Genomic DNA, 27,280 nt, shown 5'->3' with positions numbered 1-27,280 from the left:
CCGTCTACTGATACATTTTATGTGAATCTGGATAAAAGCAGAAAACCCAGAACCCACACTGGGAGAACATGGGAAATTCCACACAGACAGAAACCCAAGCAAGGACCCTGGAGCACATAATTAAAGAAACATGCAGGGCGGTACAGTGGCACAGCAGGTAGTGTTGTTGCCTCACAGCTTCTATATATATAGTAAAGAGATGAAGATATTCTTTTTAGGAAATGATTTTACTTATATGTCGGATTGGTTCACATTTCATGGCCCAAGATGCTGTAGAGACACAAAACACACCGAACATGTCAATTATGTATGGATTGAGTTATAAAATGAGTGGTAAATGTATAGCTGTATTATGTCTTGTTTAATGCCACAGTGCAGCTGTATTCTCCATTCTGATTGGTCGGAAGGTGCACAGCTCTGACAGGCTGCATGTCTATATTAAGTTTCTTTTTCTAATATAAGATTTCTGTAGTAACGTATGGTGCATGTGTGTAGTAGTTTAGATTCTGATGCTTTCTGTAAGCAGATGTTTATTGGCCTTTTTATCCACTTAATTCTCTGTCAGCACATTGTAACAGAAGTCAGAAGTTAAGCTGTAAGTCTTCTGGTACAAGAAAACAAGCTTCGGGATGACAAGCTGCTATAATATCAGTGATAACAGGAAATAACCTTTCACATATGTTCTTTAATATTGAATGTATCTATAAACTGAAGAATGTGTCTTTCTTTAATTAACAAAAATAAATGGCACATTACTCAGGTGAGCATGTTGCGCATGTGAACTTTTATTTTTCCTGTGAGACTCGGTTCATAATGAAGGTTGTTTCCCGTGTGGAAACCAGGAACACTGACTAAAAATATAATATTAAGGCATAATCAAGAGCTGACCAGAGAACTGGCAAATAGTCCAGAAAAGGGCAGGGACAAAATCCAAATGAAAAAAGAATGACAGATAATTGTCAGTAATTATCACACAACCCAAATGATGAGACGAGACAGTGACTTATACTGTACATCACATGTCCCATCCTGTCGCTTATAGCTTTAGCACAATCATGAATCAGTATTAGAATGACTCACAGCGCATGTTTTGTGAACAGGACACTTGTCTTTAAAATCTTAAGAAGTTCTCAGATGGGAACCAGAATAAGACTGAGGAGAGATTATGTTAAAAATGCAGACTTGGCACTTTTTCCAGCAGTCACTAGAACATGTGCACGGCAGCACTGCGCCGAATGACAGCTTCACACCTGGAAATACTTCAGATGGAGACAAGTGTAGCTAATATTTCCTGTTAATATAAGATTATAAGCAAATAATTAAGGGCTGTTGGTTTTGCTAATTTCTAGCCTGAAATAGTTTTTCCCTGTTCTAATTATGAATATATATATATATATATATATATATATATATATATATATATATATATATATATATATATATATTATTATTAAAAGTTTCCTTATTTTTTCTTATTTTCATTTTATTACTGGAGATATTTTATTCCATACAATTATAATTCCATACAATAATTAAAATGAAATTTCAGTAATAAAATGAAAATAAGAAAAAATAAGAAAAACCTTTAATACTAAATATATATATATATATATATATATATATATATATATATATATATATATATATATATATATATAATCTTTTTATTTTTTTGGGATCAAACTTATGTATAAATTGTTCTAATAAATTAAATATTTAAATATATTCCTAGAACATTTTATATGTTTGATCATTTCTTACATATAATATAACATAAATTTGATTATATTTTAACAGAATAATAAGCATTAATCAACTTAAGGTCATTTATTTAGCTTCTGCAGTGAAGGAAATAGAAAAAAGGAGTAGTTATGAGTTCTAAAGTTATAAGAATGCCCGTGTGTTGAGGGATAGCTGCAGGTCACAAGGCTCGGAAGGCGGCCCTGCTTGGCTTCAGGGTTTTCCACTCTGCTGTGTCTGTGTGTTTCCTGCAAGCAGTCACAGTCGCAGCACCTGAAGTGCTGATTTATGAAGAGTGCAGTAAGTGTTTTCTGGAGGATTTGCAGAAATGTGAGCTCTCCTGAAATAGCTGGTGTGTTTGTTTGTTGTTTATTCAAGGTTGTTTTGGGGGTTGAACAAGGGACATCCTTTACATTGGACAGTTGTGTGTAGGAAGGTGGTGTATGTGTATTTGTGTATGTGTGTATTGGACTCCAGGGGCTTGCTGCTCCTGTTATAGAGGGAAAGATCCTGCTTTCCCTTTTCTTGAAACATAATGCTGCCAGTGTTTCAGACGAGGGTCTCCTTTATCTGCAGCACACGCTCTGAAATGGAGCTGTGTACTAGTATACAAGCAGGGAGGAAACAAGGCGGTCAGCTAGCCCAGCAGTCTTTTTCTCTCTCCCTCTCCCTCTTTCTCCGTTTCTCTCTCTCTCTTGCTCGCTTGCTCTCCTCTCTCTCTCTTCCTCACTTGCGAAGCTAAGGTCCTGCTTAATGATTTTGAGAGAATTGCAAAACCCTTGATTCAGACTATCTGGGGAAAAGCAGGCAAGCTTTTACCCCCTCTCCCTCTCCCTCTTCTCTTCGCACTCGCTCTCCCTCTCTCGTTCACTGAGTTCTCTCTCTCCCCCTTTCTCTCTCTCTCTCTCTCTCTCTCTCTCTCTCTCTCTCTCTCTCTCTCTCTCTCTCTCTCTCTCTCTGAGTGTGTGTGTGTGTTTGTGGTCCTTGCGCTGATGAAGAAGAGGAAAAGCAAGAGGCAGCCGGAGGGCGGACGTCCTTGTCCTTGAAAGGGGAAAAAAAGAAGACAGAGAACCTGCACCCGAGAACTCTTAGAGGGAAGCCAGGATCCTGTGTAAGTAAGAAACACGAGGGACCCACTGACCCACCAGGCTCGACTAAGCTGTGATTTGTGCTAGTGCTAGTTGTTGTGATGCTTGCTTCTTAAATGCTTAATGCTCTTGACAGGGGGATTAGGTGAGACTGTATGAGTGCACTGCCAAACTTTGGCAATCATTTTTAGCTTTCAAAGAAGTTAAAAGCTTTATAACATAGCTGGCATATGACATGATGTTCAGTAATCTCATTAAATTCATGTGTGTAGTTGGAACAAATGAAGGCGTACTGTTGGATTTAGGCCATTATGTAGGTCTTTTTGGAATGTTTTAGAACTAGTATTAATAAAGGAACATGCTTGATAGTGGAAATGTCATTGGAGCTTATTATGTAGAGCATGGAGTAAACTGTAAGTATGTAAATTCTACATGCTAATCCAGGATATTCATGCAATAAAATGTTTATTGGTCATTTTCTGAATAGACAATCCACTCAGACCTTTCAATACTAATGCATTTCTAAGTCATTTTTCTTTCTCAACTAACTTTGTCCCTGATGCACCTCAGCTGGTGACCAAAGATCCTCCATAACCCAAACATCTGGCCAAAGCCATCCAGTCCAGCAGCCTCTTCTCTTGAACATCTTCGCATCCTGTCACAGCAACTACACAACGCTTATGTTCTTCTCTGGTCAGAACATATCTTCCAACCATTCCATATTGTTTCAGTGTGTATCGGATATCTCACTGCTCCTTTAAGCCTCCATTCACTTTTAATCCATGCTTTGCTTTGCTGTGTATAATTCTGTGGAATTAAAACAAAGTAGATCTCCTGATTAGTATTCCACTGTCATAATTCTTTAAAGTTCTTCCTACTTTCCAGTGTATTCTGGGGAATGGCCACGGGGTAGGCCGTTTGGTATAACTGGATTGTTTTTTTTTCTTGATCTGCAAGTGGCCCATATGCATTAATTGGTCTTTTGACTTCCCATGAAGTGTGTCATCAAAAGCTCATGCGGGCACTTGTTCGCATACGCATCTATTAATTGTCTCGGAACGACGTATTTGGATAGTTAATCCTTTAGATTGATGCTTGATTCTGGAAAGACTTATTTCCTCACGCTGAACGCTGTTGGAGTTGTGTCCGTGTGTCCCTTGTTATCACTTTCTTGAGAACTATAAAAAGCTAAATATCCTGAATGGATCAAATACACACATTGGTTACTTTATTCATTAATTTATTGTAATCTAATAATCGTGTATTTCTAATAGTGTGAAATATCAACAAGGCGTTATTTGTCAAATTATTTGGTTCCCATGTTGTTTAACATTCATATTTGCTTAAAGTGAATGGGAAATGCGGATTCTTGAAAGAAGTCTTCAGTGGTTTATTAGTGGCATCCACATACCGAAGCCACATTCTTTCACCCTTTGAATAATTAACAAGCAAGATAAACAGTGTGATAGATGAATCCAGTCAATCGGTGAGCAGCCTGCTGCGATGGTATTGTTTGTCCTGGACTGCCAATGCTTTTCACTTTTGATATAGAAATTCTGTATGACATGATGTGAAAGCTGACCTTAGACTAGCAATCACAGCTTTTGCTCAGGTGCCATGGAGCTTCTGGGATTAAAAGCCACAAACACAAATGGACAAAATAGCACAATAGCTGCACGAGGATTCACTATGTGTTAGAACTGATGTTCAGGAAAGGATTGTCACGGTTATGCAATCTCACCTGCCACTGAGGGAAAGGTAGAGTGTTTCAAACACATCCAGGTTGTTTTCTTGGAGCAAATAAGATAACCACAAAGTTGCCATTTGCTGTCTTCTTCTTTTACACGTGCTGTGCACAACTAATCAATATTTGGCTCTCTGTAATTCTGCAGGTCTACTACAGAATTCATGTCCCAGTGGAACGCATGCAGGAAAGACCTCTAAAGTTTAAACAAACATATTAACAAACAGTTAATTGCTAAAAAACCTTCTTGCACATTCGGATATGCTGAATGTTTCTTTGAAAACAGACACAGCCAAAGGTTTACTAATTCTGTTGCCATGGCATCTACAGCATTTACAGCATTTTGCCCCCCACCCACCCCCGTCTATTTTATAGAAGGGCCTCTGTTTTTTTTAAGACTAAGCGTGTTACTCCTACCTTCAAACTCTTAACAGATCAATACATATAGATCGTCTAATTGGAAGCCATTAGTTATGGGGTTTATAAAGCTAGTAATTATTGTGTGTAATCTTGCAGAAAATTAAATTTAGGGTTGTGTACAATGTATTCAGGAGAAGTTTTGCTCTGTTTTCTGCTGCATTCGCATCTGTCAGCTAGTCTATAGTCTATAGCTAGTCTACTTTTACATGTCTGGTACTCAGTAGCCACTCAGTATTTTTTTAAGCATTATAAACATACCAAAAAAAAAGAAACTGAAAACAGTGGGAGATTTTAGGACACATAGGCCAAATAAATATTGATGTTTCTGTAGGTAAAACTATCATGTCAGTGGTATGCAGAATCAAGTTCCTGGTATGTTCTTCTGTGTTTTTGTAGCTTAAACTTTGTAACTTGCCAGAGCTCTGTCCAGTTAAACATAACAAAATGTAGAATCTATGTGTTAGACAGCCACAATCATTAAAAAGGTGTTGGTTATCCTTCCAGTACACTTCTAGAGACATGCTAGACTTAATATTTCACTCACCTGTAGGTCAACAACCAGGGTGCTAATAATTCTAAAGATGACCATACAGAAAGGGTCATTTTCCTTCTCTAACATTGACATTAATACTTATAACAATCAAAAGATAAAAATGATTGAGGTTACACTTTATTTATTAGCTGCTAAATATTAAAATGAACTATTAATTCTAAATGACATTACACACTCTATACTGCAAATATGGCACAGATATACACATTGTACTGTAATTTCAGGGTTTGCTTTAGTCATGTTTTGTAATTAGGTATGTTATAACACACAGTTGTCACAATTTGATTTTGATTCAGGATTATGTCCTTTTAATTAAATTTTTCTCTATTTGGAAATTCAATTTAAATAAATATTTTAATGTTTTTCTTTAATCATAAACAGTGTACATGTTTGAGTAAAAGTAAAAAACAAAATATTTTTTGAACAGAGGTTAAATACAGTAAAAAAATTATACAAGGTCATTAACCTTTAACAACCATTAACAACCATTACAATCTAATAAAGATAGAAGTAAATGTTAAAAATGTTTACATTCATTAATGCATAGAAAACAAAAATGATTGAATGAGGAGTCATTTCAAACAGAAATGGAGCTCTAAGTCTTTTAAAATGACTGTTTTCCACACCATCTTTCTGAAGCACTGAGGATTGCAGCAGCACAGATCTGGTGTTGCTACTAAAGATCTCTTTCTAAATGTTATAACATGATATGCATGTAACCTGTAAAGCATGTTGGTCATTGTAATCAGGTGTGATCAAGCACACACATTTTTGCAGTAATGTAGGTGTTAGGACTCAGCCCGGACTTTGGCCATGTGTGTTTTGTTTATGTTCCTCGTCACATGTCTGCCCTGCCTTTGTCTGCTCCTCCCGTTTCCACACACCTGTTTCCCATTGTCATTATCATTGTCTGTCTATTTAACTGTGCCACGTTGCCTTGTGCAGCGTGGAATCTACTGTTGTTTTGTCCTGTTGTCCTGTTCTGTTGTCCTGTCTCTAGTCCGTGTTATGTTTCGTGTCTTTTTGTTTTTAAACCCCGTTTATTTTGCTGTCCTGCATCTGGGTCTGTTCTATCCCACGTTCGTGACAGTAGGTTCTCTATTTAGGTTCTTTAGGCTGCACAGATTGAGACCTCTGATGTTCAGGCAGTGCAATTACATTAAAAGCCAAATGAATAGATTCCACCAGGTAAATTTCACATTTTCACGATGCATCATCATTACACCTCTTATTTTAATATATGCTTCAAAAGGGACTACAAACCGACAGAATACATTATTGGACATTATATGTATTATCAGGTGTTTTTAGGGTTTGAGACTCACTTATAGTGGTCTACTACTTACAGGCCAAAATATAGGTCAAAAACGTTGTGAAGTGAAATTAAAAGAGACTAAATAGACATGTGCATCAACCAGGATTAATATATCCACACCCTATAATGTGCTGGTTGAATGTCCAGATGCTTTAAAAACCAAATTGTGGTACAGGATCTTTCCATGTCAGTTTTATAGTACTTTGCATTTATGGCCAATAACTGCCAATAAGCTGAAGAAGGTATAAAGCCCTATCACACCTTAAGAATGTTTGAAGAATACCCATATACCTACATTATGTACAGTAATTTGTCAAAAGTATGTGGATACCTGACAATCACACCCAAAATGTGAGGCTTCACCAAACGTCTGTCACAAATTTGGAAGCACATAATTGTATGGAATGTCTTTGTCTGATTTAGTGTTACACTGGAACTCAGAGGCTTAAACCTGTTCCAGCATGACAGTATACCTGTGCACAAAGCGGGCAACATGAAGACATGGTTTTGCCAAATTTGGAGTAAAGGAACTTGAGTGGCTTGAACGGAACTTTGACTTCAAACCCACTGAATACCTTTGGGATGAATAGTAATGATGATATGTAATGATGGCTGAGCAACAGGTCAGTGCCCATCCTCTAGCACTCTTGGCACTTAATGGGCAAATCCCCACAGACACAAACCAAAATCTAGTAGAAAGAAGAAGAATCTCAGAAGAATTGAGACTGATATAGCAACAAAGAGGGAATAACTTAAATGCAATTCCCATAGAATTATATGAGAAAATGTATGTTTAATATTTAATGAATGTTTAACTCAGATTTCCACATACTTTTGGCCATACAGTGGGATATTTAACACATTGGAGACTTTTTAAAATTCATGCTTAATTTCCTGAAGTGAGCCACTAATGCAGAACCTCAGTCAGAACCTAGTGCCAGCTTTGAGGTTTGTCCCCCACCTTTAAAAGTTTGCATTATTTTGACTAAGACTGATGCAAGGCCTTTTACCACACTAACTTACCAGTCGGATATGCAAATCAGCTTATGTTTAGCTGCGTAAATGAAAATTGCTAATCAATTTTACCCCTTATTTCATGGACTGTGGTTCCTGCCCCGCCCCCACCAGCTGGTTAATCATGCACAAGCTGAACACTTCATTACCCAGGACATGTTTGCCCCTCAGCGCTTTCTCGCTGGTAAATTAGTTCTTTCTATTTATACAGGTAAGGCAGGTCAGAGGTCTCCGGGTTGCTAAAGGTAAGGGGATGAAATTAATATAGCGGCAGGCTCTTCTGGCCAAGAGCCTCCCAGAAGAAAAGCCCTCCAACTTAAACAGTTTCATAAGGAGAAATGAATTGGCACCATAGGAGTGCAGATCGTTTTATTTTTATGCTACAGAGATATACTGGTCCTGCTGAGTCCTTTCCGTGCTCTGGTGCCACCGGTCCTTTGAAGCTGCCACTGAGGAAGCCTGTTTCATATCTATCTTCACTGCTTCTCACTTTCATGAAACTTTTTTTTTTTGGCTTTACTGAATTGTGGCACAATTTTTGCAGGAGACGAACTGAGATATGGAAAGCAAAGCACTATATCTCTGATTTGAAAATGTCAGTGAATGATGTCTCTAACAGGGCTAGTTATAGTGTAAAGAGCTTTATTAATAGGGGACATAAGGAAACATCTCTGTTTCACAGGTGCTCCATTTGAAGAGCCAATTCTTATTAGGTCTGTTAACCTTGCTCAGTGGTGGTCACATTTGGTTTGGGGTCTGGCCATGTGCTGAGGTAACATGCTCACCCAGGCTTAACTCGTTTATTTGGCATTAGACGAGGTGTACCGGGGGATCAAATGGCACATGGGTTCTTCCACTTTTTCTGATATTGCCATCCCTCTCTATGTTTCTCAGTTTGTGTTCAGGGTCAATCTTGTCTTGTAACAAAACCTATTACGGGATAGCAGAAATTTCCAAGGCTGGTTTTTAAACCCATTTCCCCCAAGCGCTCGGAATGTGCCAATGTGCTTTTGTTGCACTCCATCTTAAGCAGTGCAGCGAAGCCTTCCGTGTGATCCCAGTCCTTTGCTCATCATCAGTCCACTAAAAATACTCTGCTTCTTAGCCTGTTCCGGTAGCATCTGATTTCAACTCGAAGGTCTATTTTTAATCAGCGGCTGTAGTGATAAGACATACAGCCTTTAATTCATTACGTGACCCCTTGGTTCTGGCCTATGTCATATTTTCCCCTGGCCCTCTTGCCATGTGCTGGAGCAGGAGAAGGAGGTGGTGTTGTCTCTGTGCTGTTTATTCTCTCTCAAACATGGGACTTTGTATCACATCACTGCTTAAGTATTTTCATTGAAACCAGAGCTCCCACATCACGTGTATTTACATATAAATATCCTCCTGCAGTACAAGCCAGATCAGCCTGAAAGGGAGTCATGCTTTTTCCATTCCATTCCTGACCTATTAATGTTTACATCCATTAATAGCTAATTCCTTCATCTTATCACATTTAGACGCACATGTTTGAGTGCTTGAAGGGTTATGCAACGGAAAGATGTTTCAATGACTTGCCGGAGGAATCTGGTGGAGTTCGGCCCATGGTCCCAACACAGATCGAGGAGATGGTGTTCTTGAGTGGACACAAGCAGCTGCTTCTTCAGAAGGAGAGGAGGTGTAGATAGGCTCCATAATTCCCATTTCTATAGTGCCCTTTGCAGCGGATGGCTCTTACCAAATGGTTGTAGGCTTTAGCATCACGATGACCTGAATTCCTGAGTTCTTGCTGGCACTGACATGATCTTGGCTACACCACTGGTCATAGATTGATGAGAGGTTTCATTAGGGTATTCAGGGAGGGCTACGCTCGGCTATGCCGTACCTCGCTTCTGCTCATGGCCGTGGACGTTTGTGTTACTATGTTAAGAAAAAGCTGTGTCGTTTCATTGTTATTTTTGGAAGTGAAAAGCAGCAGAAATTTCCAAGGTCAATGAAGAGCTGTTGAAGCCTTTTCAAACTGCATTCATGTTTCAAAATGTTGATCTACCGGTGAAATCTGAGTCACATGCCTAAAATTCCTCAAAATATAACATGCAAGTAAGTTACAGGAGAGCTCTGCAGTGTGAATGCATTTACAACCATCAAGTGCCATAATAAACTATAGTGGCCTCCCGACAGATGCTGTGGATCCAGCTCCTTAGATAAGGCTACAGTGGAAGAGTTAGAGCTGGAGCTCCCAGGGTGATACCATCAGTGGTGTATTTTTGTATTCAGTAAGAAATTAAAACCCAGCACTGAACTACCCCCTTTTTTCCCCACATGTTCACTTCGTCTGAGTGAAGTAGATAGATGCTAAGAAACAAATTCTGGCATTTCTGGAATTCCACTGTGTCACATCAGCGACTCCTGACTCCCTCATTTGTCTATCTGTTTTTTCACATATATCACTCATTCATAACCGTGTTCTTCTCTTTGTGCCTGAATTTGCAGTGGTGCTGGATGTGAACACAGAGAGTTTCTAATGCTCTGTGCTGGCCGAGTGGAAAGGGCAGACATATTTATAGCAAACTGGAATCACTTGCCTACAAATGTGCAACAAAAGCCCAGGCCCGTGGCACTTCAGCAATCCACAACAAAATGGCAGCAAATCCTCATGAAGATGTAGCGTTACAAATGTCACTTTTATATTTGTCTTTTATGTTGCTGGGAAAAACGTTATTAGTCTGTGTCAAGTTTTTGGGTTTGAATGAAATCCTCACCCGATATTTAGAACAGATCGAGCGCAACTGTAAAACACCAGCACAATATTAAGCGTTTATTCAGCTATGTTAGTTGTCACTGTTAGGTCTCTGAATTAGCTGCAAATTGAGGATGGCAAGATGTTTTTATACAGTAGCTTAGCTGCTTCACAAAGTCAATTCAGTTTAGTTTGTATAGCTTTTAGTAGCCAAAGAACGCACTGGTGTTATTTGCTACTTGTTTGAGATAATTACATCATTCATTGTGTTATAGAAGTGATATAGAAGTTATTAAACATCACACATGAATATACTGTATATTGAAAGATTTGTTGTTGTCTTATTCTATATGTGTGTCTGTTTGGTTTTTGGTTGTTTGTGTGTAGGATAGAGGAAGACAGAGAGTGTGAGTGTCTCTTGCAGTGACATTAGTCAGAGGAGGTATTTTGGGAGTGCAGACTGTTGGCTCTCAGTTTGAGCTCCGTCAGAGTGACATTTTCATGAATCATGTTGTTTCACCGAGGTACATCTCTCTCTCTCTCTCTCTCTCTCTCTCTCTCTCTCTCTCTCTCTCTCTCTCTCTCTCTCTCTCTCTCTCTCTCTCTTAACTGAAGTCAGGAGCTTTGGGAGCGGTGGAGAGAAATAGTGTTCTCCAGAAATGGGAGCTCTCAGGGCTTTTGGGATAGAAACATCCCTAAGGACAGTGCAGACTGGCATCTTACCCTGCTTTGTGTGTTATTCACTCTATTACACTGGAACCTGTTCTATTTTTTTTTATTCATTTAAATATTTTTTAAAAAGTAAAGTAATCTATTCAAGTCATTATCTTTGCCTGAAGCTTTAGGACTGTGTGATGGTGGAGTTTCTTATACAGTACATGCTTATACACTCATTCCTCTAGCACATACAGACTAGGGATGATTCCCAGATGTAACAGTGATGATGTAAACCTGAACTTTTACAGTTAGTAGACCAAATATTTAATTAGGAGAACGTTCTTCTAAATGATGCAAATGCATCACGTGGGCCATTGTCAGTTTTTCTTATAAACATCTCAATATGTGGAACTTATATTTGTTATATTTTAATGTGTGAGTGTTATGTACATGCACACGTAAGTAGTTACATGTCAATGTGATTTCTTACTTTATTGGTCACCGTTTTTCTGTTAGTTGCCATTTATAAACAATTACACTGGGGTACTATTAGTCAGTGTGCAGAACATGGTAGAATGTGCACCTTTTGCACCTCCAAACAACAGTCCTGCTTAGCAGCAATTATAATCTGTTTTGAAAGCACTTGCACTTGTGATAACACCAAAAAATCTTGGGAGCTCTACTCACACACTTCTATTGACAGAGAAAGAAAAATATAGCTATCCCAATCTCTAAAAATATCTCTTATTTTTTTGCACTATAGTCTGTGGAATGACAGATGTCTCTGGAGATGTAGCACAATGATTATAAATGCCAAAGATCATTCAGGAGTCCCAGAGTAACCCTGTCAAACCACCATAGTGCTTTCAGGAATCAGTCTCTCTCTCTCTCTCTCTCTCTCTCTCTCTCTCTCTCTCTCTCTCTCTCTCTCTCCCTCTCTCTCTTACACACACATACACATATATCCTCACAATTGATATCTTCCTCACATCAGCAGTTGTGCTTGGTGAACAGAAATGCTTACACCCAGCGTTCTGGCTCGCTCACCCTGCTTTCCCAGTTGGTTCTCTTTACCCGCGATGAGTAGGCAGATAGCCAGTGGAGCAGGTAAGAGGTATGAGAGCCAGATTAGGGTCCTGTTAGATAGAACCATGATTGGAGAATCAAGCATAGACAGTACTCTCTTATTAGTTAACATCTAAGGCTTTATCTATTTGTCCAACTTGCTGTTGGGTTAAAGCAAAATTCCTGACATTTAACACAATGTATAATATACAAAATAATTAGATTAAAGCACAACCTATTTATGCTAGCTTACACAAAAATGTTAATGAAACTATGAAGATCTCAAAAGAAGCTACACCTTTTCCACTCAGATATACTATAAACAAACATGAGTTGGCAATCTGTAAATGTCTCAATGGTGTCCCTAATGAATAACTAACTCATATCTCAGAAGTCAGCTTGCTTGCATTTGTCATTACCTGAGAGTGGGATTTTAATATCTGAGTCCAAATGTGCATTGTTTTATTCTCAGTAATTTATTTAACTATAGTTACACCTGCTCAAGAATACAATACTGGAGATTTCATCTCATTGTGCATTGTTTTTTATGTGAATAGAATTCATATTTTTGAGTCAAAATATTCAAACATGCTTTTTACTAATATATCTAGGTCAGCTAGCTCTTACAGTACATTTATCTGCACATAGGATAGATAGATAGAGAGACAGCTGTAGCACTTTGGTGGTCGTGGGATTTAAACTCACAACCTTCTGTTCACTAGTCCAGCATCTTAAACAGTGAGCTTTTCACTGATGGAGTGTAAAAAAAAAATCTTGCAGGTTATTTTATATTTCATTTGGATTTACAGTATCTTAGCACCCCACCCACCTGCCCACCTCTATACTTTAAACTCATGTATTTCATATTGGCTATTACATTGTTTTAATTAATTGGAAATTAATTGAATAATCATTAGTAAATTATTGACAATTTATAAAAGAATTCAGAGAATTATAAGCTTCATGTGGGAAATATACTGCATGATACTTTTAATACCTCATCCACATCATCATCTCTCTGCTCTAATCTCAGAGACCACTGAAACAATTGCGTCCTTCCAACACAAGCCATGTTGCTGATCTCATCTTTGCTCTGTTATATATTTTCCCTCATCATCATTAAAACACAGAAGAGGGCTTGTATGGTGCATACAGAAAACAAACTAATTTTGGACTCAGTTACACAGAAATCATTTTAAATAACTCAGTTACTCTGAATTTCTTAAACCCAGTGGCTTCTTTCCCAATGAAATATTATATAATATAATACTTTTTTTATTTCAAAACACGAAATAAGACAATTTACAAGTTTTTCTGTGAAATATAGTCATATAGACATTTAAGATTCCTTAACAACTAGTTTGTCAAAACCCAGTTTTTAGCCGCAATGGCAACATCCAGTGGGTTTTCCCAGACTGCCACACATGTATGTATAACGTGAATGAGGCTGTCCTCTCAACGTTAATCAGTCCTCCTTGGCCTGCTCATGCAGCAGCAGCAGCCCCAGTTCCGTAAACCCCTTGACCTCCAGCATGACCCTCAGGTCACTGATAAACACTGCTCTCCTCTTCCCCAGCAAACAAATACACCGGTGCAGTGTACCATCACCTGCTGCCCCAGAGACACGACCCCATCCCCTACTCTGTTTTCCTCCTTCGAATCCTACACTCACTTTCTGAATTATTGTCTATTGCCCCTCAAATTGTTTTCAGCCAGTAGCAAGCAAAATGTTTTCCTGTAGATCTGCCATTGTTAAGTCGTGTTGAGTAAATGGAGAAGGGGAACAAGGAGATATTGTTGACTTTTTTTTACACAAGTGAGAGTTTTTTCCAATTTCTTGTACAATTCCACTCCTAACATATCCATCAGCATGTTGGTTTAATGCATTTTACGAAAAGCAAAGCAATCTCTTAGGGATCTCTAAACACACACACACACACACACACACACACACACACACACAGAGCAAAATCCCAGAAGAGAGACAATGGGGTAGATTTTAGTTTAGGTTATTGGAGTCAAGCACTTCACCTGAGTTATGTTTCCCTCACAAATATTCAGAAAAATAAAAGTGCTAGAGAAAAAGAAGTATTGAATCTGTCCTGGCCATGTCTGTGGTCTGTTGTAAGCAGCTAAGACAAGTTTCATGATTTCACAATAAGGAAAATCTACTGAGCAGTTAAAGGGAAAACAGAGGTCTGAATGAGAGGAAAGACTGAGAAAAACACAGTGGTATTACAGAAATTTGACTGGTATTCACCTGAACTACACGTTAATTGCATGGCACTTTCAACAAGAGACAAAGCAGCTTTACCAAACTCCAGACTCCAAGCCGTGGGCAAGAAGAGCATGGAAATACTCCCTGACTCAAAACCCATCCTTTTCTGGTTTAGTAGTAAAGGTATTGTACATCTTTACTCTTCCACAATTCTACACTATCGAATCAAACACCATGAAATATGTTGAACGGATGTTCCAGCATCATTTTTTTAATATCCAAAAATGGCCAGCTTCCTGTTTGATTACAGCAATATGTCTTAGGTAAGGGTACATCACAATCAGCTCCCAAGCTGTCTAGCTTCCTAGATAGTGAATCAGTCACAAGTTCAGACACTAGTAAGGACTGGCTCACTGCACATTGGGACACAGTTTACTTAATATCTGGAAACCTTCATTGTAAAAATCCAAACATAAAATAAGTGTTATAAGCAGGATTGTAGGCCTTAAACACTTAAAAGTCATTAAACTCAAACAAATGAGTTTTAACATTATCGTCATATTAGGTAATTGTTTGAGAGCCACAACAACGATAACAAACCACTTACTGTACATTTGTGGACAAAGTCGGCTAAGAGTTTGGTTCGTTCACGTGAACAAAAAGAAATGTGGAGAGCAAACATTTCAGCAGGGGAGGGATAATGCGACTGAGAGAGAAAGAGAGAGAGAGAGAGAGAGAGAGAGAGAGAGAGAGAGAGAGAGAGAGAGAGAGAGTCCTTAAAATGGCCGACTCCCTGATCAGTGCCCTGACTACTGCACTAGAGATTGGTTGAGGCAAACCCCCTCACTTCAATGGATACAGAAATCTTGTGCTTTTTTCAGTATAAATGCTGATTTTAAATGGATATTTCAATCAAAAGCACAGTCAGTGGTTGCCATGTAGCACATCATGTATCACAACATTACATTTTTCCTTCTCTAATGTCTTTTTTTCTTATATACTTAACCATTGTCTAGACAAATCGAACACACATTGTATATGTAGTAGATCAGAATCACAATGTGGTGTTGTGTTGTGTTAGTTTGTGTTGTTCTGGTGTCTGCCTGGTGGGTCACATGGGACCTGGCGGCCATGCGCCTGACTGTGTGCCTTATTCAGTGCAGCGCCGGGGGGACAGATGGGGCTGCTGAGAGCTGCCCGCAGCAGAGGAATGGCCCAGACGGGGAAGTGCACCATTCACTCTACCCAGACCAGTGCGAGTCAAACCAGGCCACTCTCATCCTCTTTCTTTTTGTTTTGTCCTAAAGCTTCATCAGCACATCTTTACAATAGGAGAAAGGTTTATAACGTTATGGTGTTTATGTTGTTAGGTGTCCTGAACGGGGTCAAGTACTGTACTGTACATGACAATGCAATCATAATCAGCAACTAATTATCTGTTAGTCTGAAAAAATAATATCATTGTCTAATTTATGAAACATTTAGTTATTTTTATTTTATTGCCATTACAGATTATAATATCAATTAAGTTTATTGAAATATATAGAAAATAAATGACTTTCTGTTTGACTTTTTCATCCATATACATATCAAATACTGAATATAGTATCACTTTATTTACTTTGAGCTACAGATTTAAATAAAATAGATAGAAACATCTCACAAGGGAACAACAAACATCTGTGATTTTTTTTTTTTAATTAACCCACTGGCTCAGTGTATCCGTACAGGGCACCGTAAACCAGCGCAGCATATCTTATTGAAATGCAGTCATTTTTTGAACAAAGTTGCTAAGACATGAAAATTTGAATACTAATTACAAAATTAGTAGAGACAATGTAATTTGATGGGTGCTCAGTTGAGAGAGCATGCCGCCTGGAGAAATTCCCCTCTCAAGAGATCATGCCACTGTTTGTGACCTTTTTTTCCTTTCATGAATATTAGCAAATGTTAAGTTAATGAGCAAAGTTTTTCTTTGCTGTGGAGGCGCATCACTTTCAGCCCTGCTGCACACTTGTAAATTAGCCACGGAGTGTGCTAGCATCACCTGTTGAGATGCCGTCTGGAGTGTGAAATGAGCCTCCCGCTGCAGTTTGGTGTAGGTGCTCATCCTTATTTGCTGATCTCGGATCATTTTGAAAGATATTTCTGGGCTGGGTCATCATGCAGTTTTATGTTTACAGCGATAAAAGCTGATCCTAGATCTGCAAAGGGGTTAAAAGTGCACTTTGAGCCTGAGGCTTGGAATCTGACGGTCTGAGAAATGGGCGATTAGTGATATAAAAACAGAATGTGATGAATTATACCTTCTGTAGAATCACACCGAGAATAAAGCTTCAACGCAGAGGTGTGTCTGTTTGTCTGTCCAGGTCTCGAGTCTGCTGATATTATATAGAAGCATTTGATGAGAACAGGTCTACCTCTCTATGATGCTTCCCTGCTGACATGGTGTAATATAAGAACCAGCAGTATTGTTTTTCCTCATCTCACTAAGTGTCATGCTTACCTCGAATTTAGAAAAAAAGTAAGAACTAAAATAAGTAAATGAATAATGGACCTGTTTTCTTCCAACTCTGAACATCTCAGTTTAAACAATTTGGGAACAACAGTGAGAAGGCAGGGGAAAGTTTTTTTTTTATTTTTTTAAATAAAGCATCTAACAGAATCATGAAAACCTACTTAAACCTCTCTACAAAGAAACATCAAGTACGTTCACATGGCAGCCAGATGCCTGTGGGAAGTTCAATTACTTTGGGATTAATTTGGGGTTCAGGAGGTTCACCTGTAGTGTGCTTACAGTAGACGGTGGGGGAAGTGAGAGACTCTCTGGCGTGTTGGGTAATAGTGTGCTCAGGCTTCAATTAAAAGTGAAAAACTAGTTATTCATAGGAACATGTTCTGTTATTCTTTTAAAAAACTGTCATTTTCTGTTATTTCATGGTGATACAAAGGAAAGGTGGTACTTTTGGTGAGGATCCACAGTCACATACCTGAGATATATTGATTCCTGTTTTTTTTTTTTTTAAATCCCTCAACGTAATTAGTCCAAGTTCCAAGCCTTCCAAGTTTTGCTTAACACCCTAAAAATATACAATATATACTGTATCTGTGGGTTTTTATTCTTCTCCAGAGTTTGAAGTCAAAGATTTTTATTCTAGATAGCGTTCTCACGTCAGAGCTGTCCTAGATAAGATGCTTTTCTTGCAGAAGCTCAAGTCAGCAATTTAGCCCCATCTCCAAGACTAACAAAACCGTAGCGGAGACAATAATACGGAAATTGATGTAATGTATGAGCTTGTGGAATGCCTATAGAAAACCTCTTAATTAATTCCTTTATGGAGGTTCTGAGAATGTAGAAAATGTCTAGAACATTTAAATGTTTTCTCAAAAAGCTAATGGTTTGAATGAGATATGTGCTGATCTGGGAGGGGGAAGAGTGTCAACAGAGGCCTGTAAAGGTTGCTGCCTCTCTAGAGAACTCAAAAGCTAACCTCTGACAGTCGGTGGTCATTAGGAATCCCCTCGATGCTCCTACCAGAGTGACTCTGAGTTCACACGCTTCTCTATTTAAAAAAAAATCTCTATAAGGTTTCAGCATTAGCACAATTAGTGTGATGATATTTTTGCTCCTAGATTCAGTCTTTAATTAAATAAAACAGAGACATCTATCTATCTATCTATTTATTTATTTATTTATTTATTTATTTATTTATTTATTTATTTATTGTACAGTCTGAAGGTGCTTTGATGAGATGGCAGGACAGCACTAAAAACTGGTTCTAGTTACTTACATTTCAGATTCAGCAAAATGCAAATGGATTCCTGCAAAGTGGTTTTTGAACTGCTTGTGTAACCTGTCAAGTGTTTCAGAGCACCGTTGCTGGTAGGCATCTATAGTGGCCAGAGAAGCAGCTATTCCAATGTTAATGAACCTCTTGCAGGATCTAGCCCTCTTTTATTCTCTCAGGAAGAGAGAGTCGAGAGAGCGGTTTGGTGGTGTGAACCTCTATTAATGTGTGCCATTGTGGACAGGGGTCAGAGTCTCTGGCAGATGAGGGAAGCTGTGGAAAAGCACCTCTTGCAGATAGAAAGGGCCACTAGAGGAGTGATCTGACATGTTTTATAAAACAGTGTCACGAGGCGGCCTATTGAAGTGGAAAAACGACTCGCGGGCTCTAAACCACAACAAATGGACGAGAGAGAGAAAGAACGAGAGAGAGAGAGAGAGAGAGAGAGAGAGAGAGAGAGAGAGAGAGAGAGAGAGAGAGAGAGAGAGAGAGAGAGAAGACTGAAAACGTGGTTCATTCATGAATAAAGCGAACTCAGGTTCAGTGCAAGAATGTGCTATGTACAAAACTACTCTTAATAGAGTATTCATGGAGCTATATGACCTCAATATACAGGAAGCTCTTTATGGCACCTGATATAAACCTATAGAGAACTGTTCTAATGTTTTGCTATTTTGTTAGAATCAGCCTGTATTATGCCACTGATCTGCAACATACTGTTAGCCAGGCCAAAAGGATGGAAACAGATTGAAATCAGAAGCTGGAATGAGGTTTAATAAATATAGGTATATTTTTTTCAGTTGTCATGAAAAGCTATATAGCTGTCATGTACCCTTATGTACATAAAGTCTTCTATTTTATTTATGCTTATTTAGAAAAATATATGTTTACTATGCATGGTGGCATGTGGATTATTGGTTTGCATGTTTGAATTGCACCACTAGTGTTGGGGGTTAGATTCCTGCCTCCAGTTGACCATTTTTGTGGAGTTTGCATGATCCCCACATGCTACAAGGGTTTTCTCAGGGTCCTCTGGTTTCCTCCCTAGTTCCACAGACATGCGTTGAAGGATGATTGGCATGTCTAAATTGTCCGTAGTGTGTTTAGGCAATTCTGCCCTGTGATGTGTCCCCTGCCTTGTGCCTTGTGCTCAGAGACTCCAGGTTCTGCTCATCTTTCACAATTATCCAATAGACCAATCAAGCAGGGTTTGAAGCAAACATTAACTGTCCTGATCTTTGCATTACACCGCTGCCATATGATTGGCTGACTGGATAATCCCATGAATGGCATACTGTATAATTGTAATGTTACTCAGGATAGCAAGGCATAGTATTATATTGATCATAATACTGTATTTATATCATGAGGAAGCACATCGGTATGTGTACTGTAAATATTCCTCTTTTATATGGGACTCTTGAACGCATGATCTTTAGTAATGACGACTCCTTCCAAGGTTCTAGGGAGCACTGAAACATGGACACAACACTTCCGGATGACAATCTGTGACAAATTCTAGCTCTCTTTCTCCTCCGGTAGCCGATCAGAATTGGTACAGATGCCATTGGGGAGAAAATGTGTAAACATTTGGTTCTTCCGTCAGTTTGGCTCTGAACGGTGTGCGCTAAAGTACAGGTTTGGAGCTGTGGCACCTCTGAATGGAGTTCAGGCCGTCATTATCTGTCCACACAGATAAAATCAAATTACACCTCTATAGCTCTGCTGTTAAGTTGTTTTCTTTGTCAGGGCTCTCTTACTCTCTTTCTCTCTCTCTCGTGCTTTCTCTCTCTCTCTTGCTCTCTCTCTCACTTGGCAGGGGAGGAAGAAGGCAGGAGCCTTTGAGCAGGTGCATTCACGCAGAGGTAAGCACTAGGCATATGCAAGTGCAATTCTGAAATCATCATCTTGCTGAGAAACACTTGAAATTGTTCTCTAATGGCCCTGGCCTTGTCACATGGCTTTGATTATAATGCGAAAATTGCATTGCCATGCCTACAGCATGGACCGATGGAAGCGTAATTGGTGCGTGCATCAAATGCCTCCTTGTCAGAAGGCTAAAAGGGATGCCCCCCAAATCTCTCAAACACACACACACACACACAAATATGCACACACACTCCATGCATCTCCTCTGGTCACTGGATGTCAGTCAGCCTGTTATGAGTTTTTTAAGTGGGTTATCTCTCAAACCCAGCTGTTATAAATATGCAGATCTTCTGCAACTCGGTAAGACAGTTGGTAATTGAACATCTTCTTGTTTTATATATATATATATATATATATATATATATATATATATATATATATATATATATATATATATATATATATAAATCTTGCTTGGGGATGTTAAGTGCTCTGATTTGGATATTGCCTGAGATTTTGTATGATTTTTGATGAATACACAGTGCTTAGCGGTGTTTGGTACAGTATTCTTTATCACACTATTTATAAGCAACTCGTGCATATTTTAGATTGCAATTTCAGAGAATTAAATAAAAACCTTTTAAATTAATGTTTTTTTATGTTTTTTCATTAATTTTTAAATGTTTTGTCTACAGCCATCAGTTTGACTGTTATGAATAATGTGTTACTTCAGGATACTTAAGGTACACATAATGATTCGAAATCATTATAAGCAGGATTTAAATCATTCTTAGACATATTTCCTTCACTGCAATGTAGTCACTTCCTAATATCATTTCTTAATTGCTAACAAGCTTTGCTAATTTTTAAAACAGTGTTTATTTTTCAATTTAAGCTAATATTTAAGTCCATACTTCTTTCCTAGCTTTAGGTCAATTTTGGCAATATACAGTACAGAGTTCAAGATCAACCCAAGATCATTTATATCTTATAGATCATGTTTTATTATTCAGTTATTCACACAAATATTGAATATATTATATTGTCAGTACAACAGCACTACACTAGTACAACAGTAGTTTTCAGGAGTAAAGACAGGATAGTTGTCAGTGGGTTTTGGGAGTTTAAATGGTTAATAATGAGAAAAGAAAGACAAGATCAGGATTAAAGGGCAATAGTGGGGATGTTTTGAAAAGTCTAGTGAGTCTACACTGCCTGCAATTCTATTCAATGAATAAACATTTTAACTCCATTTTTGAAGGTTTGTTCTAACGTACTAGTAGATTTGTTTTAGTTGATCAGTCTTTTTTTTTTAATTAAATTTGTGTCAAACCCCCCCCCCCTTCCTTTTCTTTTATTTCCTTCAGCTTTTGTTGATTTGGCTTCAGGTGCAGGTGTTTGTCTAAACCTGCACCACATGAACTGCAGTTACATTCACTCAGGTCTTCCAACCTGCATTTATTTTATTTTCTTCTGCCCACATCTGCCTCTCACCTATGTGCTGTGTAAACGCTTTTGAAGAGGAATATCATTTTGAGGAGGAGCATTCAGCTGTTCTCATGTGCAAACAAAAACACCGCAGAAGTTCGAGACGGGAAAATGCACATACAAAGAGTTCTGTTTTATTGATGAGGCTTTTACAAAAGAAAGTAACTTTAAAGCTCCAAAGCCTCTGATTCCTCCTGCAACAAAGGGTATCGTGTGTATTTGTTTATGTGTGTTGGTATATTTTATATATTTATTTATCGCCTTCCAGACTCAGGGCTGTTCGTTTGGGTTCGAGTGAGTTTACACGCTCTGTGCAAGCAGTCACCGCACTGTAGTGGCACGGAGACCTGTATTGTGTTTGTGTGTTTTTCTTACTCAAACGCACTTTAATAAATTCTCCGTAATTCATTTTTTATTCACTCAGGGGAGCAGCCTGCAGATTTGTCTCAGCAGAGGAAGCATCAGGTTACCTCCTCTAAATAATTGATGCCTCTTGCTTCTCTCCCAGCCGTGGCTGAAATCTCAAAATATTCACTGGCTTGAGTAAATATGAAGATTGCCGCAGAGAGAGAGCGTGTGTGTGTGTGTAGTTTTGACACACTTCTGGGCCGCTGCTTTTTCACCGGGTATGTAGTGAATGTGTGTTTGTGTTTTGAGGCGAGGTTCTTAGCACGTTCTTTTTCTTCATTTTAAACTCACCACCATTTAAAACTCTTTCATGCCTGAGAAATGTCTGACATTCTGTAGTTGTTTTTTCAGCTCACTGTACTAATCTCCAGCTACACTACCTGTCATGTTGGAGCATCTTCTATTGGACTCATCTGAAAAGAACGTTGTGTGTTTTAGCTTGTTGAGCTTTTCCTTTTCCACTACTGTGTAATATACTGTATTCTCTCTCCAAAATCATTTCTCTCTCTGTCCCTCTCTCTCTCTCTCTCTCTCTCTCTCTCTCTCTCTCTCTCTCTCTCTCTCTCTCTCTCTCTCTCTCTCTCTCTCTCTCTCACTCTCTCTGTTGGCTTCCTATACGAAACAAAGCCTGCTTTTAACAACCATGTAAAACCATGTAAAGAGACCTATATTAAATGGTTGACATGTGAGGATAGCCTTTCGCCCGATAAAAGTATTGCGGTGCAGGAGTACTTTTACCAGGTGCCTAATGGAAGAGAAATTGACAACATGGTTGGTGTCTCATTCCTTACCGCTCTTGAGCTCAACAGGTGGGGGGTGCAGTGGTGGCTCAAGTGGTTAAGGCTCAGGGGTGTTGATTGGAGAATTAGGGTTCAAGCCCCACTACTGCCAAGCTGCTACAGTTTGGCCCTTGAGCAAGGCCCATGGCCATCACGGCTCCAGGGGGGCTGTATCAAGTCTGATCATTTGCTGATCAAGTCCCCAAATTCCAAAGTTGGGATATGCAAAGGAAGAATTTTGCTGTGCTTTTATGTATATAATACAAATAAAGGCTTCTTTATTCCACATTGGTTTCATGGAGATAAAAAAAAATTCTATACGTTGAATATCAAAGGTCACTCAAATCCTCAGTATGAGACATTCTGCACTGCACTTTAACTACTATGGACTTTGAGTACTATCAGTATGAAGTAAAGAATTTGACTTTAACATATGGAACAAATTTTCTCACTTCATGTATGCAGTTTGTTTAGGCATAATTATGTCCAGGCTCATGATCCAGGCCCATCGCTTCTCTGCAAATACCCCCATTAGCATACCAGGTTTACTAGATTTACCTGACTTATAAGTCTGAGAAGAGACGTTTAACCATCTGTTTGAAAAAGCATAGAGTTTTAGCATCATTTCTCATCTTATTCAAATAATTTAGTGCTATTAATTGAAATACACTAGTGTAGAACGTCTTATACAAAGCATTTGTGTGCAAATTTGATACGTTTCTATACAACGTGTAAGAATGTTGATCCCCAGCGTATAGAAAGTGTTGCAGGTTTTCTCTGGTTGCTCATACACACACTTCATATTTTTCCATTCTTCACCAATATGAATACAAAAGGTCAGCCACAAACCCACATTACATTTGCAGCATTTGGCAGACACCCTTATCCAGAGCAACATACATTTGATTGCATTATTATTCAACTGAGGGTTAAGGGCCTATCAGCAGAAGGTCAGTGGACCTAGGATTTGTACTCACAACCTTCAGATCAGCAGTCCAACACTTTAAACACTAAGCTACTACATCCCACACAGCGCTAAAGCATCAGTATAGCAGGGTTACCAAGAGAGATTTTAGAGAGGCCTGTCAACCTGAGAGCTCTTCATTGCTCTCTGGGTTTGACCCCAGCTACCAATTATACCACAAAGCAGCACAGCCTTTTTGCCCACACACTACCTCAGTTCAAACTGGTAAGTTTGGTTAAATGGCAGGGTGAGGGTTTCCTTTATTTGGGCCAATATGTCAAGCCCTTATCTCTTTCCCCCTACACAGGGGTTAAGGTTGTTGTCCCCAGAGTGTGGGATAGAATGTATTTACGTTCTTCTCGTTGTGCTAGCGCTTGAACTAGCTATGAATTTGAACTTCAAGTTTCTTCACCACCTCAATGCTGACAGATTCTAACAAATCACACAAATCTGGAAATTTGTATATTTTAAGTGAATGTTATGATATAAAATAAATCACACCTTCTGATCAGTCAGATTCAAAAAATAAAGCAAACAGAGGTATTTATGAGCTGTTTAAGAAGCATGCAGCAAGAGGATTTTATTACAATCTGCACCTCCTGCCCTGCTAGTAAAGCCAGTAGCCAGTCTGTGATTGAAAGCTTGTGAAAGCAAATCCTCCAGTGGTACCTGAGCAGCACTGTGAGAGAAGCTTTGACACTAACGCTGTAGTTTGTGTCTGACACTTACCCTTGATTTTCTGTCTGTGCGCTTAGGAGACTGTGCAATGCCATGATTTGCTTCACCACACACCTACACACATATACACACTCACCTACACACAGTGTGATTCTTTTGCAGTGGTGAAAGGGAATTAGCTCAGTGGCCCTGTTAGATCACGCCTCAGCAGTTCTCTTTCCCTTTTCATCTAGGCCTTCACTGTACACTCCTGAACTCCATAGCATGGTCACATGAACCGCTGTCATGTTAAAGGACATACTGAATGACACATATATCCCTAATTATGGTACTTGTATGTATAAGCTGGAGGTCTGTTCAGCAGGGAAACAGGTGTGTTAAGGGTTGGTAGATTCTTCTAAATCCCTCTACCATAATCACACCTCTAGCTCTAGCTGAAGTGCCCAAACACTAAGGCCCATGAGAGTGAATTTAAGGATATAGGCAGAAATGATTGCTCTGTGGATCAGTAGATGTGGGGGGATATGTGAAAAGAACCAAGGAGTTAAAAAACATAGCTTACCAGTGGACAGAGCTAGGATTTGATACATTGGCACTACACAATGCTCTGGTGTAGCATATGTCTGATTAGTCAATTGCAATAGATGTGCTCCTAATTATTTTGCAGCAATAGCCATATAACCGTACTTTAAAGGCATACTATAAGGTGCAGCATAACAAAATACATTACAGTATGTGGCTAAAGGTTTGAGGACACCTGACCATCACAGTCATATGTGGTTACAGTCACAAAATTGCATTATAATCCATCTGAAGACATGACTTACTAAGATTGGTGTGGAAGATCCTACGAACTCTGACCTCAATCCCATTGAATACCTTTGGGATAAACTAGAATGCTGAGTGAGCCCAAGGTGTTCTCACCTGACATCAGTGCCTAACTTCACTGATGTTCTTGTAGCTGAATTCCCACAGCTACACTCCAAAATCTGGTCGAAAAATCTTTCCCAGAAGCGTGGAGGTTATTATACGAGCATCAGAAATGGGATATTTGACAGTTTGATGTTTCGGTGTCCACAAACCTTTGGCCAAATTGTGTAGATGGATGAAGGTGAACACACTTTGACAAAGCAATAGATTCTCATGCACATTTCATGTTTATTCCATTCTTGTCTAAAGCTGCATTTGTTTGAGATTAAGAAACGAGCACTATGCATGTGACACCTGGTCATCTGTTGACTATCTTATATTGTTATTGTGTAAAATATACAGCAGGTGACCAGGTACACTGTCAGAAAATAAAGTATGCTTTACCTTGACTCTGTAGAGGCATATTAAGAGGACATGTTTCTACCTGAACATTATTATTATGTCTGTATTTTCACTTTCACTTACCTATATAAAAGATCCTTACATATACAATGTACAAAACATATCATCCTTTATGGTATCACCCCAGAAACAAGGAAAACTACAATCTGGTACATTTATTTGTGAGAGTGTAAAAAGTATGGTGTGTGTAGGATTACTATCATTACAACACTTTTACACAAATATAGGGATACAGGGTCTGACTACACAACATGGCTAGACACTGGATTTGGCAGGGTGGTGTTGATGACTCCAGGGTTCCTGGTTTGATCCTGAGCTCAGGTAACTGTCTGTGTAAATTTTTTGCATGTTCTCCCCATGGTGGATGGAGTGGATATGGATATGCTAAATTGCCCTGAGGTGAATGTGTGCATGTGTGTGTGTGTGTGTGTGTGTGTGTGTGTGTGTGTGTGTGTGTGTGTGTGTGTGTGTGTGTGTGTGTGTGTGTGTGTGTGTGTGTGTGTGTGTGGTCAGTTAGGTGTGTGGCAGTGTGTAAAGTGGTGGGCTGAATCATTTATTTATTAAATGGAAAGGTGTAGAAAGGAACTAAATAGAAAAATGTTTTGTGTGTGTGTGTGTGTGTGTGTGTGTGTGTGTGTGTGTGTGTGTGTGTGTGTGTGTGTGTGTGTGTGTGTCCCTCTGTCTAGGGGCTTCACTAAAAGCAACTGAAGAGAAAGAAGGGAAATGTTTGGGTTTCTGTTTTGTTCTTTCTCATTTGCTCCTTCACTTATCAATTAGAACCTTCTCCTTTCTTTCATCACTCCCTTCTCACCCTTTCTTTAGCCTTCTCCGGTCACTGTGCTTCTTCTCGTGTATGAGAGACTCTATATTTGTGTCTCATCAGTGGATGTACAGGCACACGTGTGCCAGTGTGCTTTGGGGACCTGTATTATGTCTGTTTTGAGGGCAGCAGCAGGGGGTTAATGAAAAGACATTGTTGATTTTAAAGAATTACGGTTAGCCAAGATAAATACAAACAGCTTTTTGAATTAGGTTTGTTTTACCTACTGGCATTCAACCAGCCGTTCTCTAGTGACCCATCTTTCCCACTCCATAAAATGCCAGCAAACTAGCAGTAAATAAATCCTGGGTGCATTTGTTATCTTAACTGAACAGTCAGACTATATAATGTTGGGTTGAACTTCAAAGGAGTTTTGTTGGACCCAGAATGGTTGCATGCTCATGTCTGTAGCGTGTTGGCCAGGGAAACTGGGTACTACAGCATAATCTAACACGTTTTCATAGCTTTTAAAAGGATTATGATTTTGGAACACTGTGAAATTGATGTAATGTGCATTAGTGTTGCGTGGATGCCTGCTGAGAATGAGGTGGACCAGTCAAAACATCAAGTTTATGGCCTTTGAGGAGATTAAAGTAGCTGTTCAACCAAACATGTCAG

At 38.9% G+C, this 27,280-nt stretch overlaps 1 protein-coding gene across 3 annotated transcripts in view; it reads left to right on the top strand.

The window, feature by feature from the left end:
• The first annotated feature begins 2,364 nt into the window (after positions 1-2,364).
• esrrga (estrogen-related receptor gamma a) overlaps positions 2,365-27,280 on the top strand; it is a 124,857-nt gene continuing 99,941 nt past the window's right edge. For 2 of the 3 annotated variants that reach the window (XM_047821937.1, XM_047821932.1), the window contains exon 1: positions 2,365-2,851. The gene's annotated coding sequence lies outside the window, so the exon portion shown is untranslated. The remainder of the gene's footprint in view (positions 2,852-27,280) is intronic. The other variant, XM_047821936.1, reaches the window with a different exon arrangement.

The sequence above is a fragment of the Tachysurus fulvidraco genome, chromosome 12 (assembly GCF_022655615.1).
Source record: "Tachysurus fulvidraco isolate hzauxx_2018 chromosome 12, HZAU_PFXX_2.0, whole genome shotgun sequence".
Classification (NCBI taxonomy): Eukaryota; Metazoa; Chordata; class Actinopteri; order Siluriformes; family Bagridae; genus Tachysurus; species Tachysurus fulvidraco.
The sequence above is the reverse complement of the archived record's forward strand: the minus strand, read 5'-3'. Positions and strand labels throughout refer to the sequence as shown.